A 17,568-nucleotide genomic window follows, 5' to 3' on the forward strand; every position below is an offset into this window, starting at 1 on the left:
GTAAAATCCAGTTTAACAGTGTTTACTCGCCATCTGCTGAGCAATATGGCAATCATACTGCAGATACTCGCTATTTGGAGGACACAATAGTTTGAAGATGTGTGTTAATATGAACAAATGTTAAGATGAAGAAAAAAAAAAAATCAAAAACATGTCAAAAATAATGTGTCCAGTTCTGACATTTCTGCTATACCTGAATAGTGTGATTTAATGCAAGGAAAAAGAAAAAGGAAAGGAAAAGTGGAGAGATACTGTGCAGTGTTTCTACTAGTGAATACAGTTGATATGATCATGAAAATTGGTGACAAAGGGCCTGATTCAGCAGTGGATGCTAATGCGATTGCAGCTGCGACAATATGCTAATGCTTGCCAAATCACAGCAGCGGGAATAAAAACTGCTGCCTTCTCATATCCGTCTAATGTCGCAGTCCTGTGTAAACATTGGTACCATCGACGCAGTATGCAGTCGGGATGCCGACGATCTAAATGCCGACCATCGGCATCATGACTGTCTAATGACAGGCGTCAAAATCCTGACACCTGTCATTATACCTACGCCGGGAGCCCGATGCCCATCATCCCGGTCAAAAGGTAAGCCGGGCGCGGACAGCCCCGGGGGAGTTAGGCTAGGGGAAGGGGAGGGTTAGAGACATGGGTTAAGGCTGCAGGGAAGGAGGGGTTAGGTTTAGGCACTTGGGGGGGGTTAGGGAGGGCTAGAGTAGAGAATTAGGTTAGCGGTACTTACCTAAATTAGCAGTCGGGATCTTCACCTCTGCCGGGCTTCTGCTGTTGGGATTGGAACCGCCCGCCATCGACGCACATCAAGCAGTCATGCATGGCAGGTCTGACCAGCCGCAAACACTGCAGCTCTCCTCGCACGCAAAGAGCTCTCATGCTGCGAATGCAATCGCTATGGCTAATTTATGTGGTCAGACAAGCCTGTATTTACCAAATTCCCCCCCCCCCCCCAATTACCTCCATCAATAACTGAAGAAAGTACACTCACTGTTCGAATGGACCCTCTGTGCGTACATAATCGCAAAGCAATCGTGTCGCATGAATTGCATGCATGCGTAATGGCAAATCTCTCGATCTGCATAAATATCGGCACTGCATCCTCTGCTGAATCAGACCCAAAATACAGTAGATGAGTATTAAAATTGGCGACTGGAAACATCATGATTTTGCCACATTTCAAATTGCTTCTTAACATTTGTGTATATTAACATGCATTTGAGAGAATTACAGTATCGTCTTTCAGTGCATTGTGTACAGAATACACATTAGCAGTTTGGTGGAACGATCACCGTTCTGTCACTCATTAACAATGCAGTGGGCGGCATTTAGCGCTCCCGCTAGGCTGTTTTAGCAGGGCGTGGCGCCCTGCCCTCCTTCCGTAGGGCAAAAAGCACCCTGCCCTCCAGGAGGAGGGCAAAAAGCGCCCTGCCCTCACAGCCTGCAGGTGCCGTTGTCACCCGCGGGTGGAGAAACATGCGGTGTCCCGGTCACCGCCAGAGAATAGACGCCGGGCGCATGCGCCCGGAATCTATTCTCCCTTTCTGCAGCGCTTGGGGGCTGCCCGGCATGTCCGTAAGCGCCGGGCACACCCCTAAGTATGACGAAAAGGGGACGCGTCTTATAGACACGCCCCCTTTTCGGGCGCGCGCAGAAGGTTGCCCTCTCTAGCTCCGGCGCCCTGTCTGCCGCCGGAGCTAGAGTGAACACTAGGCATTTATACGCTAGGTTTGATGTGCAGCACATTAGACCTTGCAATCGTCGCTAGCGACAATGGGAACGTGCAATCATGTCTACACACTGAGCGATGTAGGCGATATATTGTTACGAAATGGCATATTGGCCCGACATCTCTTCAAATATTTTACCTAGATGGTAGTGCAGCCATAACTAATATCCACTTGTACTTGGGCCATCCATAAGGCCAGGTAGCATTTTAACCTTTTAAAACCGGACAGGGCGCAGAACCCCACTGAAACAGTCTAGTGGGAACGCTAGTTGCACAGTCACTACCGCTGTTCCTCAATAAACATGCAAGCCTAGTATAGGATCACTGTGTGGCCTAAGCTCCTTTTTACAATCCTGCTTGTGCCTATTGTTAACCTCCTAGGTTCTATACCAATAGGACATATTACAGGTTATGGGCTATACCGATAGGACATGTTACAGGTTATGGGCCCAGGCACCACAGTACCCTGCAGAATTCCATAAAACTGAAGGAAGTAGAAAGAGAAATCGACCTTAAAAAGAATGTAAATCAACCTCATCATGCAACATAGTGATAAGCCCTTTACTCGATGTAGCCTCCAAGGACTCTTGACTACTTCAGATTACTCCATCTTACAGTATGCAGCACATTAAAGAACCTGACGTATGTCTGCAATGTTCATACCAAGAAATAAACTAAGGGCCTGATTCAGAGGTGCTCGCAAAAAGTGAGCGCTCGCTCTGAATCAGGGCGGACGCTTGGTTTTAAAGTTGCGGCCTCTTGGCCGCTCGCACAGCTGTGGGTTACCGCCCACAGCTTATGCGAGCTGCCATGATGATTGTCGCGATGGTCAAGACCATCGCGACTATCGGGCTTGCGACGAGACTCTTGTGGTAGGGTCTCGTGGCCGCAAGCCCCAGAGAGCTTTCGGCTCTAACAGAGCTGGAAGCTCTCTCACTGACATCACTTGTGATGTCAGTTAGGCCACCCACACACGGCAGGCGTTCGCTTGGGAACGCCTCCGTTTGTGAAGCCACCCCCCAGCCACGCCTACAAAAGGGGTCGAGCTGTCGATCAACATCGACAGCCGCTCCTTTGGTAGTGAGTCCCGGAGCGAGCACTTTTTGCGCTCGCTCCTGGGCCCACGCGTGCGCACTGGCCCACCATCGACCCGGTTGCGAGTGCACAGCGCTTGCGACCGGGTCTGAATCAGACCCTAAGTGTTTCCACTAATGCGCTACAGCGTTTCTTCTACCCTAAAATAACTGTAAAGCACAACAAACAAAAAAAAAAAAAAAAAAATGGGAAGGACGGGGTGCCGAAAAAAAGCGCTCCAGCCAATCATATTGTGCTGTCCCCATACCCTATCACTGCCTCTGCCAATTCGATGCCCCTAATGCAAGATGGCCAATCAGGAAAAGGAGGAGCATGTGCTCTCCCACCCCCTCCCTTCCATGGGATCCAGTGGGCACCAGGTATGATCCAAGGAGCCAGCTGGATGTTGAAATCGACTAGTGGAAAATCTTGCAGCAAGTAGAAGTAATCCTGTCACCAAGCACTATCAACTGCACATCGGCACCTGGACAACATGAAAGAAAGGAACTCAAACTACACTGCAGAAGACCTAGCAGTAAGGTTGAATACACACTGTTTTGCTGGGCGTGTATTCAGAATTAATTTACTAGTACTCGTAGGCTGGACCAGTATATATAATTTAGAACATGAACAAAAATTATTCAAACTACTGGCTATATTTACTGAGGGATCACCCACAATACTATCCTTGTTTGAAAAAACACAATGGCAAACACCAACTAAGTCACTGCAAACAGTTTTTAAAAAATAAATCTAGTGTTCCTGCTAGTCTGTTTTAGGCTAAAATAGCCTGTCCTAAGCGGCCTGTGGGTGGAAAAAGTTGCAGTGACAAATCATCGCCCAGTGAATAGACACGCACGGCATCTATTCACCGTGATGGGAGAGCTTGAGGGAAGCCCAGTGCCTCCGTAAGTGCTGGGCACGCCCACAAGTGTGACAAATGGGGGCGTATCACAAGGGGATGCCCCCTTCCCGATCAACAATGCCCCATTTTTCGGAAGCACGCAGAGGCTCCTGGCTGGCAATCCCAGCGCCCGGCCAGCTTTCCAGCGGGAATACTAGAATCTGTATTGGCCTTTCCCCTGTTTATATTCAATTCATGTTCTCATACACCTAGCCTCAATAGGCCATTATGTGTGATATGCCAGGTGCGAGTGAGCCACCAGGTCCCGTGTGACTTGGCTGGTGCATTTTTCGCCTAACAAAACACTTCACAAGACTGCACTGATTAATTGGATGTATGACACATTTATATGCGACTTTTGTGCGACTGAATCTGTATATGGAAATTGGCCGGGAAAAAAACCCTGCGACATTGTAGCAATTTGTATACAGAATCAGACTCGGTCGCACACTTATACAAGTGTTGCAAGTGACAGCAATTATTTCATTAGCATACTTTATTATTCATATAATACCTCTATTTTATAATGTGGGTAAGTTTACTGAGATATTTGTAGCTCCATATGGAATTTTAAACTTGTCATAATTTTAATACAGTAGGTTTCATATTCTTAGGGACAGATTCAATTACCCACGAGCAGTCCTGGGAACACCTTCTGACGGCTTTGCAGAATGACTCCCTGCTGATTTATGCTCACAACCTATGGAGGTGTGAACATAAACCAACCTACAGCAATTGCACTTAAAAACAGTTTGAGTCTACTTAATTCTGGGTCTGATTCAGAGATTTACGTAATGCAGAAATTCATGTAGATCAAGCGATTGCTTGCCATTGCAAAAGACGCACTGCAGGCGCACAGCGATTGTATGGAGATCACACGAGCACAGAGGATTCAATTGCAAAGTGAGTGACAGGTAGTCGGCATTTGGGGGAGGTAACGGGAGGTGGCTAGGCAAATGCAGGCGTGTCGGGACCATTTAAACTCTGTTTCATGGGTGTGCATAAATTAGCCATTGCGATCTCCTACACAGCATGAGAGCTCTTCTACACATGCTTACGCTGTTATACGTTGTCAGGCAGATATGAGAAGGCAGCAGTGGGTGTCCCTATGCTCGGCTAAGCTTTGGAAGGCATTAGCATATTTTAGCAACTGCGATCCGTAGGAGATTGTAGTTGCGATTGCACTAACGTAAAAGGCCTGGCAGAATATAGAGGACGACTCAACTCAGTGCCATGTCGAATAGTGCAGTGAAAGAGTTCCCGGAGCTATTCATTTGTCCCCATCGCGCCCTGCACTTAAGTCGCGAGATACAGGTTACGGCACCTAATGCGGTGTGTTAGCTGTGGTAATCTGCATTCTTTGACTTAAGTGCTGGCCGTGATGCTGTTTGGGAACGTGCTAAGCCCGAAAAGCATCGCAGCACTACTTTGGTTGGAATTCTGCTCACACCTCTGGGAGGACTAATTCCTGGTGCTATTCAACATTGCACTAAATTAAATTCCCCCTCCATAGTTTGTTTCCTTATTACCTAGGTAAAATATATTTCCAAATAGCCCCTCCAGCCATGCAATGAAGGGTTTGCTACATGCAGCTGCTTTCCTAGGGACTTGCTAGTTTGGGATGCAATCGGGAAACCGGCTAACGTGATGCCGACACCCGGCTTCCCGACTGCCACGGGTGGGGGGGGGGGTTAGGGCACCGGGGGGGACTTAGGGTTAGGCATCCCCCCAGGAGGGTTAGGCTAGGGGGCGAGAGGGTTGGGGTTAAGCACCCCCAGGGGGGACTTAGGCACTTACAGGGAGGATTGGGGTTAACCACTTGGGGGGGAAGGTTAGGCACCCCTAAGGAGGGTTAGGTTAGTATATACTTACCTGAGGACGATCGGGATTTCCAGCACTGTCGGCCTGACGCTGCCGCTGCCGGGAATCGAACCGCCGGCCATGCGGCCGCCGGTATTTCATACTGATTCCTGCTAGTTCTATACTGTGAAATCCATTAAGCTTAAAATTCGTGTTTGTGATTGGATCTGCTACTAATCTTCAGTGTTTTTTTTTGTTTTGTTTTTTTACGTATACCTGTGTTTTATACAGTGAATTATGTGAGCCTCTACAATTTTACTTGGTCAGTAATAATGCCACCTAATTCCACAGAAAGAAATCCTGAAAACATGATCTGTTAAAGGTATTTGAGGACTTGAAATGAAAACCCTTTGGGATAGATGATAAATTGCTCATTACAGTTGATATTAGCGAACTCAGGGCCTGATTCATTACCGACCGCAACTACGATTATGCACGCAATCATCCAATTTTTGCGTTCTGCGCATGCATCACAGTGCACAAGGACTCCACTGCAATCGCAGTGACTACACAGACCCATTGCGGAGTGATTGACAGGAAATGAGCGCTTAGGGGTAGGCTGCAAAACGCAGGCGTGCCAGTGTGTTTGAACGCCGTTACAGGGGCATGCATAAATTAGCCAATGCGATGCCATACGCAGCTTGGCCTTTCACTGCGTACGATGAGGTTAGCAATTCCTGAGTAAGGTCTGACCTTGTGCAAGTGTGCGTGAGTCTTCGATTGTACTCTAGGTTACCGATGGTTTTGCAGACTTGCAAAGTATTAGGGATATGTGGAAGGTAAAGTGGGCAGCATTATGTTTGGCTGCAACGGCATTGCGATAGCATTCATTAGCATATTTTCGCAGTGAGACTGCGTGCGTAATTGCAGTTACGATCGCAATAACGATCCATAATGACTCAGGCCCTCAGAACAGCAAATGCTCATTTTAAAGAGGATACAGGAAGAACCATTTTCACATTGTATAAATATGCCTTGTGTATTCTTAAGTGATCTTAGGAGAGTTACCCTTTAGACTACCTGGGCAATTCTAACTTAAGAATTAAAAAAAATATATAAAGGCATTTTTATGTGTTTTCCTGTGCACCTCTATGGGACGTAGATGGACACAATTTGCCATTCTGCAACAACAAAATAGTCAAGAATCAATTCCTCCCATTGGGTTTTACGTCCATAACTCTGTGTTGCAGTGAGAGTATGTAACGCTAGATTTCCTGGGTATTAATGTTATTTATTTTTAAGAAAATGACCCACAGTTGGAATAATACTGCGCACACATGTATCATTAACTATGGTTAGACTGCGCAATACTAGCATGGTCTGCTCTGATCGCAAAATAAGTGTTTAGCATTACACCCAGCACTATATCTGATTTTTCAGGTTTTAAAAATACTAATTTAATTGCACCATGAAGAGAGAAGAACTGAATCACAAGATGCTCTTTATCAAACACAGTAAATTTAAAAGTAGTTTAATTATAAGGCTTAAAGAGAACTTATCAAATTTGGGAGCAATGAAAATCAATCTTCATTTTTTGTGTGCGCACTATTTCTAAATAATTAAATTTATTTATATTAGTTGTTTCCATTGCAATAAACCCGGGATTTACATTTATCTCCCTGCACCTATGCTTACCAAAGTTGTCATTCTTCCCCCTAGCTAGCAGTGGATTAAATGGCTGCTGGCGTTTTAAAAAAGGTACTGCTGATATCTTGAGAGAGCACATAGGCTACTGGTAGAAAGTGTAGCCATTCTTAGTGTTCATTCTAGCACCCTGCAACCGTCATAACCCGTGCAGTTCCTCTTTCCTGCCTGGGGTGTCGCTCTCTGCTCTAGTACTTCTAGCATACACTAGTCTGTATCTCAGCAGTTTGTTGCCTCAGCTGAGTGTGGTAGTAGCACCAGAGCAGACAGCGACACTTCTTATTAGTACACATTGGTTAAAAATCATCATCAATTTATCAATGCAATATCCTTCTCTTCATTTCAACGCTGAATGGAAGACTGACTGTGCTGGGCAGCCATAAGTGAATAATCAATACTATTAATCCAAAACAGGGGTGTAAAAACATTTTTAGGAAATTACTGGCACCCCTAAATTGACAGATGATACCCCTTCATTTTATGTGCCACATAATCAATGAAATACCTCTCAACCTTTGTGTGCCACGGGCTGATCCCTGGTGTGTTACACACTAATGTGACAAAGAAACAACAACAACAACAAAAAACCCAAGGTCCTACAGGACACGCTCCAGCCAATCAGCAAAGCAAGAGAAGAATGTGCTTACCAGCTCCTTCCCCTGTACCATGACATGCTCTGGTCAATCAGCAGTGCAAGGGGAGTAGTGTGTTTTCCTACTCCCTTCTCCACCACAGTGTTCCCGCTAGGCTGTTTCAGCGCCCCGCTAAAACAGCCTGCTCTATGCCTTCCCCGTCTGCGGGTCACAGTGCCCTGCAGGTGGGAAAACTTGCGGTGACCGATCTCCGCTGGGTGAATAGATGCTGTACGCATGGCATCTATTCATCAAGAGGGGAGAGTTTGGGGGAAGCCCTGCACCACCGTAAGTGCTGGGCACGCCCCCAACCGTGATGAATTGCGGGCATGCCACAAGCAGACACCCCGTCCCCGGTCAGCTATGCACCTTATCAGGAGTGTGCACACAGAGACTCCCTGCCACACCCTCAGCATCCTGCCTGCGGTCTAGCGGGAACACTACACTAGATACCATGTGGGCTTGTCACAACAAAATCCCTACCACCTCCTGGTTCCTGCAGCATCAGAGAGAAGCTGGGACCAGGCAGCTGCAGGGGTGCAGATGTCTCAGCATCATGACTACAATGATTAGGGGAAGAGGGGGCGGAGAGATGGTATGTAAAGAACCGCTGGGGGTGTGTGCTTTGGGTAAACTAAGGTTCTTTTGGATTCATTTTGTGTCACTTATGTGGATGTCACTCATGTCACAACAGAAATATAAGTATTGCCCATTACATTGTTACAAATTAAATATGGTGTTTTGTGAAGATTTGCCCATAAAGGGCTTGATTCAATTCAGCGTGATGCTGAATAGCCCGGGAGGAAGCTCCCAGAGCTAATCAATTCACTGTGCTGTTTGGTCCGACAGTTGTCAGTTAAGTCGGAGAATGCTGGTACTCGCAACTTAAAATGGGTGTTTAGTTGCGAGAACCTGCATTCTCCGACTAAAGCATCGGCCGCACGGCTCTTAGCGCTGCGCTAAGCAGGAAAACAGCTGCCACTTTTGTCAGATTTATCCTCGCAGCCTCTGGGGGGGTGCGAGAAGAAATCTTTTAGTCGGACCAAACAGCGCAGTGAATTTTATAGCTCTGGGAGCTGCCCCTGGGACTATTCAGCATTGCGCTGAATTGAATCGAGCCCAAAGAGACCATACAATACAGAGAGCATCCTAGTGACAGCAATAGCATACAGAGAGCATCTCAGTGACTGTTATATAATACCAGAAAATAAATCCCCGATAAGCAGGGCTAATTGAATATGGGCCGTTGATCAATTAGCACCAGTTCAATTAACAGGGATCTCTTAGAACATTGAAAAATCCAAGCAAACAAAGTGTTGGATAAACAAATATATTTTTAAAAGACATAAACCATGCTTACTGCCAGGAAAGTTTTAAAAACAGACAAACTACAAACACAGAGGGGATGACGCACAGCGGTTTCCGAAAAATGGGTGTAAGTTATGTTTTTTTTTTATAAACACAGGTCAAGATGCATTTGGCAAGAGTAGCATATTTGGTTTACATTAGGCAGACACCACAGATATTTTTATGCTACTTGTGTACATGATGTAAACTATTTGTATAAAACCTCTCTAATACAGCAGAAACAACTCTGTTGCATGTATGAAATAATGATAAAAGAAAAATTTCTTAAACAGACCCCCAAATCTACAAATCAACACCTGAGAAATAAATAAATAATAATAAAAAAAAAAAACACACACACACACACACACACACAAAAAAAGCTTTGTCAGTGGAGCGTTTACAATAATCCTATCAGAAGCAGTTCTCCGGTGCCAGTGACTATCATATGCTACTGTCACATGCCCCTACAAGTAATACAACGCTCCTAGGCATATATGCATATTTTCCCGGCCGTATCCGTTTGCAATTGCGAGTACGCGCGCTTACTTTTACCTGCACTAGAATGCCACATCCCCGTTCTGCCCCTCCAGGTGTACGAGTGTGGCCAAGTCGCACATTGGTACAAATTGAATTCACACAAGATACCATACTCCAACTGGCACAGTACTCACTCTACATCAGCCCCAGGAATAGTAGCCATTCATACCAAAGGGAAAGTCTTTGAACATGGAATGGTTAGAATTATTGGTACACATTGATACATTACTGATGTTTAACCAATGTCAATTTGTTTGACATATGGCAAGAAACAGCACCGGGTGCTCCCAACACTTACAAATAGAGAATTAAATTGGTTTTATATACTTAACACAGAAGATTTGAGGCACAACACGCTTCACCAGTTCACTGGATTAAATGTCTGAGGCTCTATTCCCGAGTCACAAATTATAGGAGCAACAATTCTAGTTGTAACAAATGGTGAAAAACTAATAAATGTGCACATATAAAAGTAGCACCAACATCCTTCTTTCACTTACATCAGAGAACTATGACAATTATATACTGTATAATTATATAGTAAAGCACACATAATATTAAGACACTGGAGCAAAAAAAACTACATTAAAATGTACATATAAAACTAATTAAGAGAGGGAAAGAGAGAAAAGGTTGTGATCGCAGACAAAAGCATTTTTCTTGTATACATCAGACTGCAGTCTGTAGACCAAGTGATCATGCAACTTTTTTTTTTTTTTTTTTTTAAGTGAAGTAAAAATACTTCTATTCAGTTTTAAAGGTGTATTTCCATCCAAAGAGGAATAGAACATTATCAGTAATTTTATTTAATGGTAAATTGCAATGCAATGCCTAAAAATTACCATTTAAGCAGAAGACCAATGTTACAACATGTACGTCAGGCAAGGCTGTGGGCAGTAATGGTTAAGAACAGTTTAACAGAGTGACACTGTGTGTAAGAAGTTTTGATACAAGTGTCTGTCACACCCACCGCAGGGTAACACTGATAGGCAGGAGCTATGAGACATTGGTCTGTCCCTCCCAATACAGGGTGATAATGGCATGAAGGCACTACGAGGGCGATTCAATTTGCCGCGATGCTCAATAGCCCCAGGAGGGAGCTCCCTGGGCTATTCAATTCACTGCGCTGTTTGGTCGGACTTAAGGATTTCTCCTCGCACCCCTCTGGATGGAGCTATTTAGCTTCGCTCCGAATTGAATCACCCTCTATGTGACAAGGGTCTGACCCTACTGTCACACGGTGATACTGACAGAAAGGAGCTATGAGACATGTATATGGCCTTCCCACTAAGGGTTACACAAACAAGAGGGGAGTTATGTGACAAGGGTCTGTCTCGCCTGCCAAAGGGTGACACAGGCAGGAGGGAGCTACGTGACATATGTATATGTATATATATATATACATATCTCCCGCCACAGGGTGACAGAAAGGAGTTATGTGACATGGGTCTGTCCCTTCCACCACAGGGTGACATGGAAAAGAAGGAGCTATGTGACAAGGGTCACAGATAGAAGGGAGCTATGTAACATGGATACGTCCCTCCGGCCACAGGGGTGACACAGACAGGAGGGAGCTATGTAACAGATATGTTCCTCCCAGCACAGGGTGAAAGTGGTTGGAAACCAGATACCTATTATGCATGTCACAAAAATATTGTGAGACACTGTGTGTGCCTAACTTATTCTTATTTTTCTATTCACTTGCCCCTATGCTCCCAACACATATATACAGGTGCCATTAAATAATCAGGAGCACAAAGTTACACAGGTGCTACTGGGACAATTAGGAACATAGGGGGTCATTCAGACCCGCTCGCGAGCGCAGAACGCTCGCAAGCGGGTCGATGTTCCCCCACTGCGCATGCGCACGACGGAGGGAGCTCAGTCGTGCGCAAGCACGAGACCCGGCGAGCTCTCCATCGCTTCGGGTCTCGCACCAAAGGGGGCGTGCTGTCGATGTTGATTGATAGCACGCCCCCTTTGGTGGGCGTGCCTGCCAGACGGAGGCGTTCCCATGGGAACGCCTACCGTCTCAAGCCGGCCCCACTGACAACACTAGTGATGTCAGTGGGAGTGATTTTGGCTCTGATAGAGCCAAAATCACTCCAGGGCTTGCGGCAGCGAGACCCTACTGCAGGGTCTCCGTCGCAAGCCCGATGGTCGCGATGGTCAAGACCATCACGACCATCATCATGGACGCTCGCATATGCTGTGGGTGGTCACCCACAGCTATGCGATCGGCCAGGAGGCCGCTCCATTTTCATGGAGGAGGGCCCCGATTCAGAGCGAGCGCTCTGGTCAGAGCGTTCGGCTCTGAATCAGGCCCATAGCTCAAACAGGGATTGGATACTTTTTTTTTTTTAAAACCCGGGCATTGAGCAATTCCATAATCCAGCCTTCTGACAAAACTCTGGTATAGGCGAGAAACGCGTTAAGGAAAGGAGCCTATATGTGAAAGAGAGCTGCAGTGTATCCAAAGACATTTTAAACCAGCTTATCAGCCGGACTTATTCCATCAAGGTAGTTATTACATCACTCTAGGTTCGGTGGCCATCAGGGCGCCGAACCTAGAGCAAGGGCACTTCTGCGCGCGCGCACCCGAAAAGGTGGCATGTCTTTATGACTTGTCCCCTTTTCGTCACTCTTGGGGGCGTGCCCAGAAGTGAACTCCAGAGTGTTAGGGACCTACTCAATGAGGTGACCTTGATGATGGTGGGCAGGTCCGTATCATTGGCCACTGATAGGCCAACTACCTCTGAAATTATATTTAATTGCAAAATACAATTAAATTTGAACAGTAATGATCGCATAGTGCATCGGTAACTCCGTTTTCGGTTTTTAGCCACATTTTTTTCCTACAATTTTAGTAGCTCTTCAGATTTCATTTTTCTAAAGTAGCTCACACCTCAATTAACATTGGAGACCACTGTTTTAAGATATTGCTGGACTTTGTCCAACCGCCATTTTATATTACTATAGACTTATATACTCACCTTTTCTTTAACCAAGTTATTTAAAAATGTTTTTGACTACATTAAATAAAAAATATATATAGTTGTCAGATATCCTAATAAGTACAGTTAAAAATAGAAATGCTGCTTGTGTTAGCTCTATTTGGTAGAGACTTATTGCCATAACAAGATATTTATATTTTTAGGAGGGCCATCGCAAGCTTTGTGCATGATATTTGATAGTTCCTTATGACAGATTTACTTAAGTTTCTTGGACAACTCTTATGGCAATTCAAGAGAATTTAAATGTCGGGTTCACAATGTGACCGAGCTAAAGACCGATTGGTGCCTCTTAGGAACATTTACTTATTTTTGAACTACTGCACTCCAGTGTTTATTTGGCCCTGCATACAGGAACATTGACCTGCTAATTAGTTATTTGTAAGCAAATAAAAAATAAATAAGAAAAGTTCCCTTACCCTAGCTGAATCATTCTCAGGTGGTCTCTTAACCTGACCACACATCTATGGATGAGAATTCCAACCACCCAAACCAGTTAGTTGGTTGGAACGAAAATCTGCTAATGTATGGGAGCAAACAACAATTGTTTGTTTGTTCCCAGACGTCGAAAAACAGATTAAAGCTTTTGTTTGATTTAACCAACTATGAACGACCATTGTTGTCTGTTTTCTGTCAGTTGGAAACAAAAAAGCTGTGTCACGACCTCAAGCAGAGATCCCAGAAACAGACCCCATCACTTACCTCTCCTGAGGTTGTTCCAGCGTTCCAGGGCTTTCCGTCATGTCCATCCCCTCTGCTGTTGCAGCGTTATCGGATGTTCTGCTTCGCCACTGGTTGCTAGCAGTTACAGTAGCAAGGTCTGGTACTGCTCTCTCTGCTGCTGCACTGACAGTGGTCAGCATCTTCCCTCTGACGGCGGCATCGCTGACTACCCGGCGTCCCATGTGGATCTTTTCCCACGGACTCCAGTAGCTGGGCGCAGCCATATTGGAGCTCATCATTACCAACTCTATGTGTATGACACCTCTCCTCCTCTGACAACTCTTGTGTCTCTTCTTGTTTCTCAGCCTGGACGTTCCAAGTAACATGACCAAAACCAAACTCATTGTTTTCCCCACTTCCCAATGTCACCAAGTCTCTTCCTCTCTGGCCTCCCACATTCTCACCGTTATTGTGGCTTCCCAAACAAGTCCTATTGTAAGGAGTGTCTAGTTTGAGTGATTCTGCATCTACTTGCTGTTTAATAACAGTAGGCTACAAGTGAATTATTTTTTCTTTTCAGCAACAGACAAGCTGGACAGCCCAGCACAAGACTGTGGCTGTCATTAAACACTGCAAAGCGATTACAGAAACGTCTTGAAAATAATGATCAAGAACCTAACTACCCCTGCTCTGGTATAAAGACTCAAAGAAACCCTTTGCAATGGGGTTATATGTGGATAGGGTTATATTTATGATGACCAGGGTATTGAATCCAAAATATTTTTGAAAGGTTTTGGCAAACTCACTGGCAAATTTAAACAGATATTATTTGAAAACATTATTACATTTTATCCAGTTCCTTATGCTGGGCATACACTGCCAGATAAAATGTCTGTCAGACCGACAGACATTTTATCTGGCTGGCTGCCAGCCGCAGATGTCCGCGGCATACACTGTGAGAGAAATCTCACAGTGTATAGCCCGACATCCGCGCTCCGCCCCCGGGGGAGGAGACATTTCCCTGTTCCTTCCGTAGGAACACAGGAAATGTCTGTCTGTCGGCCGCGCTGGGCATACACTGCCCGATGCGGCCGACAGTTTCCCGGGTAAACATCGCATCGGACGGGCATGCTGGACAATCCAGCATGCCCGACCGAGCAATATTTAACCCTCGGTCGCCCGCATACACGCTGCAATTATCGCGGCGATCCGCCGATATCGGGCGGATCGTCCCGATAATTGCAGAGTGTATGGCCAGCATTAGATGCTTTTCAGTGATAATTTTCATACATTTCTTTCAGAATCAATCACATATTTGACCAATAGATATATATGTATAAGGTGGCGCTATAAAGACACACAATAATATAGAGATCCAATATCCCTTTTTAATTACCATATGACAATCATATTAAAATATATTCTATTAAACATAATACATGCACATAATAATACAACTAAAAAAATTATTGATAAAAACTTATGGAACGTTAGAATGAACCACTTAAGGTGCTTATCCATTAGGCAACCTGAAAAACTGAACGTCTAGCGTTCAGACCTTTAGGTCGCCGGGTACGGTGCCCGCGCTGAAAGGCGTTCAGTGAACGTCTTTCAGTGCAGGATCCCGACCTCCTATCTCGGAACATGGAGAACCTGACGAGCGTCGTTAGGTTGACCAGCATGTTCCGTAGATAGTCGGGGTCGGCAAGGACCCAGCGTGCACGCGCATCGCTGGTCCTTGCTGGCTATCCATTACACGACTTTGTGAACAAAGCAACCAAAACCTCCTGGTTTTGGTCGGATTGTTCAAAAAGTCATGTAATGGATAGGCCCCTCTCGTTTTGGAAAGATTGTTCCACAGAAATCCAAATGGTGATTTTGGATTATAATCTGCTACAGTTCAGTAGATTTAGAGCATTAACTCTGGCAATACTGCAGTGTGCTATATATGTAGCAACAAATATCTTTGATGGTATTTTAAGGCTCTTCCAAATACAAAGTGATAGTTCAGAGTTTATCTGAAATCCATATACTCTCAGTCCCAAATCAACACTTAAGTGTAATTGGACTCCTCCATAGGCATAAACGTAGAACTAGTGAGTAAAAGTATCCAAAGCACTTTCTGTGTATTGCAACCAGAATGTGCAGTTTTCTGTCAGGAGACCCGGCGTGATCTAATAGCTCTCCGACGTCTCCAATCAATAGTGAGAGCAATGGCCACGAAATAGGTTAAGTCCCAGCGTATAGTATGGGGAGCGTCAGTATCCCGAGAATAGCATCTCTAGCTCACCCTTAGCTGTAATGGCGTGCACCATGCATACTCTGCACTGAAGTTACACAGGAGTGCGTCTTGGTCCCACATCCACTATTGAGTGAACAGATCTCCTTCTGACCAATGACATCAAAGCAGATATCTGTATGATCATCCTAGGACAGGACAGGCCAGGGCATCGGACCGTAAAAAGGGTATGAAGCATGTTGTTCGTACGCAGAATTGTGTAAGTAGTATATACAGTCACTGCCTTTGACTGAATACATAAAAGCATCCTTTTAAGATTTTTAGAAAGGTGACATTACAGTACAAACACTGTAGAGGTGCAAGAACTGTAAGCATCCTTTTAAGATTTTTAGAAAGGTGACATTACAGTACAAACACTGTAGAGGTGCAAGAACTGTTTTTTTCTAATCAGACTTGGGTACACACTATACGATATATTGTTCATCACATGATACAGTCTGCTGTTCCGCACAGCAGATGGGACGATGCAATGAACGACACACCGCACCATTGTACCCTGGACTGTGCAGTGTGTATAGAGCGCACAAAGTATCGTTACATCACATAGCACCATGAGTGGGTCATTCATCGTACAGAGTATACCCAGGAAAAAAAATTGCCACCGATGTGAGTTGCACCCATCCTCCACCCCACAATATAGTGTTAAAGGTTTGAAGCTAAAAGCAATGCACCATTTAATCTCTATCACATTGCACATTATAATCTAAACAGATTGCAGACTTTAGCCACGTGTTATTTGCGTTTATAATGCAACACTCATATATTACCCAACTTTTCACTATAACCTTATAGAGCAGCAGGATTTACAGCCAGCAAGCTGCATCTGTAAAAGGACATTGACCATCAATTGGGTATATTGGATTTCAGGACTTGCAAATGTGCATTACACTTACATAGTGCATATAAATCCATCAAACAGGTGACCAATGCTATCCCAATGAAGCAATAAGCAATTTCACACAGGTCATGGGGTAATACATTAGCTTAATAAAAATTATTAAAATGTAGCATCTTAATAGTGTTGCACACCCTCTTACCTTTAGGCAAGGTGTAAAATGTCATTACAAATGCAGAATATTCCCATGTATGATTTTGCACCTACTTTTATATGTACTGCTCGCACTATCGCATCTGCATTTTATATGACCATTATAAAACTAATGACCATAAGTAATAAGGTTGTCAGAACTGCATAGGTCTAGGTATCATTACATTCACTCTATATTAGTTATTTATTTTTGCTACCAATGCTCAGCTACTAGACCGTAATGGCAGCAGCATTTACTGACTGCAGATGAATAGCTGCTATCGGAGCTGCCAGTATACAGGAGGCAGCAGCGCTCAGCCACATCCCCACCCCCCATGTAACACACATCTGTCACTGCACCATACTGACAACGGGCACTTACACACATACACATAATGACTATATCGCAACCACGTCTCTCACAGATACACGGAGGATTATATAGGAGAGGACACTACCTGCTGCTGCCGCCGCCGCTCCCCCGTTCTGCTGCTGCTGTCAGTGCTCCTCCGCCACCGGTAAGTAACTGCTGCTCAGTTTGAATGGGACATCACCTCAGACATCTCGCGAGAACAAACCCTCTCCTCGCCACCTCAGCGCCCGATTGGTTGGTGCCTGAGGGGACGAGGGGCGTGGCTACTGTGCTGCGCATGTCTCGGCTGCTGGGCGCCCTCTGTTGGTCTGAGTGAGCGGCCGGTGATCAGTGAGACGGGAATGGGTAGTGAATGTTTAGAGAGATAGCTGGATACATGGGGACGGCGCAGCTGCGTATGCAGCAGAATGTATCGGGCGGGGTACTATGTAAAATACTCCAGCTGCTGTG

The 17,568-nt window shown here is 45.1% G+C and overlaps 1 protein-coding gene across 2 annotated transcripts in view; it reads right to left on the reverse strand.

Moving 5' to 3' along the window:
• SPDL1 (spindle apparatus coiled-coil protein 1) overlaps positions 1–17,342 on the reverse strand; it is an 87,623-nt gene extending 70,281 nt beyond the window's left edge. For both annotated transcript variants that reach the window (XM_088465049.1, XM_088465048.1), the window contains exon 1: positions 17,204–17,342. The gene's annotated coding sequence lies outside the window, so the exon portion shown is untranslated. The remainder of the gene's footprint in view (positions 1–17,203) is intronic.
• Between the last annotated feature and the right edge of the window lie 226 nt (positions 17,343–17,568).

This window comes from Taudactylus pleione, unplaced genomic scaffold (genome assembly GCF_031769625.1).
Source record: "Taudactylus pleione unplaced genomic scaffold, aTauple2 ptg001827l, whole genome shotgun sequence".
NCBI lineage: Eukaryota > Metazoa > Chordata > Amphibia > Anura > Myobatrachidae > Taudactylus > Taudactylus pleione.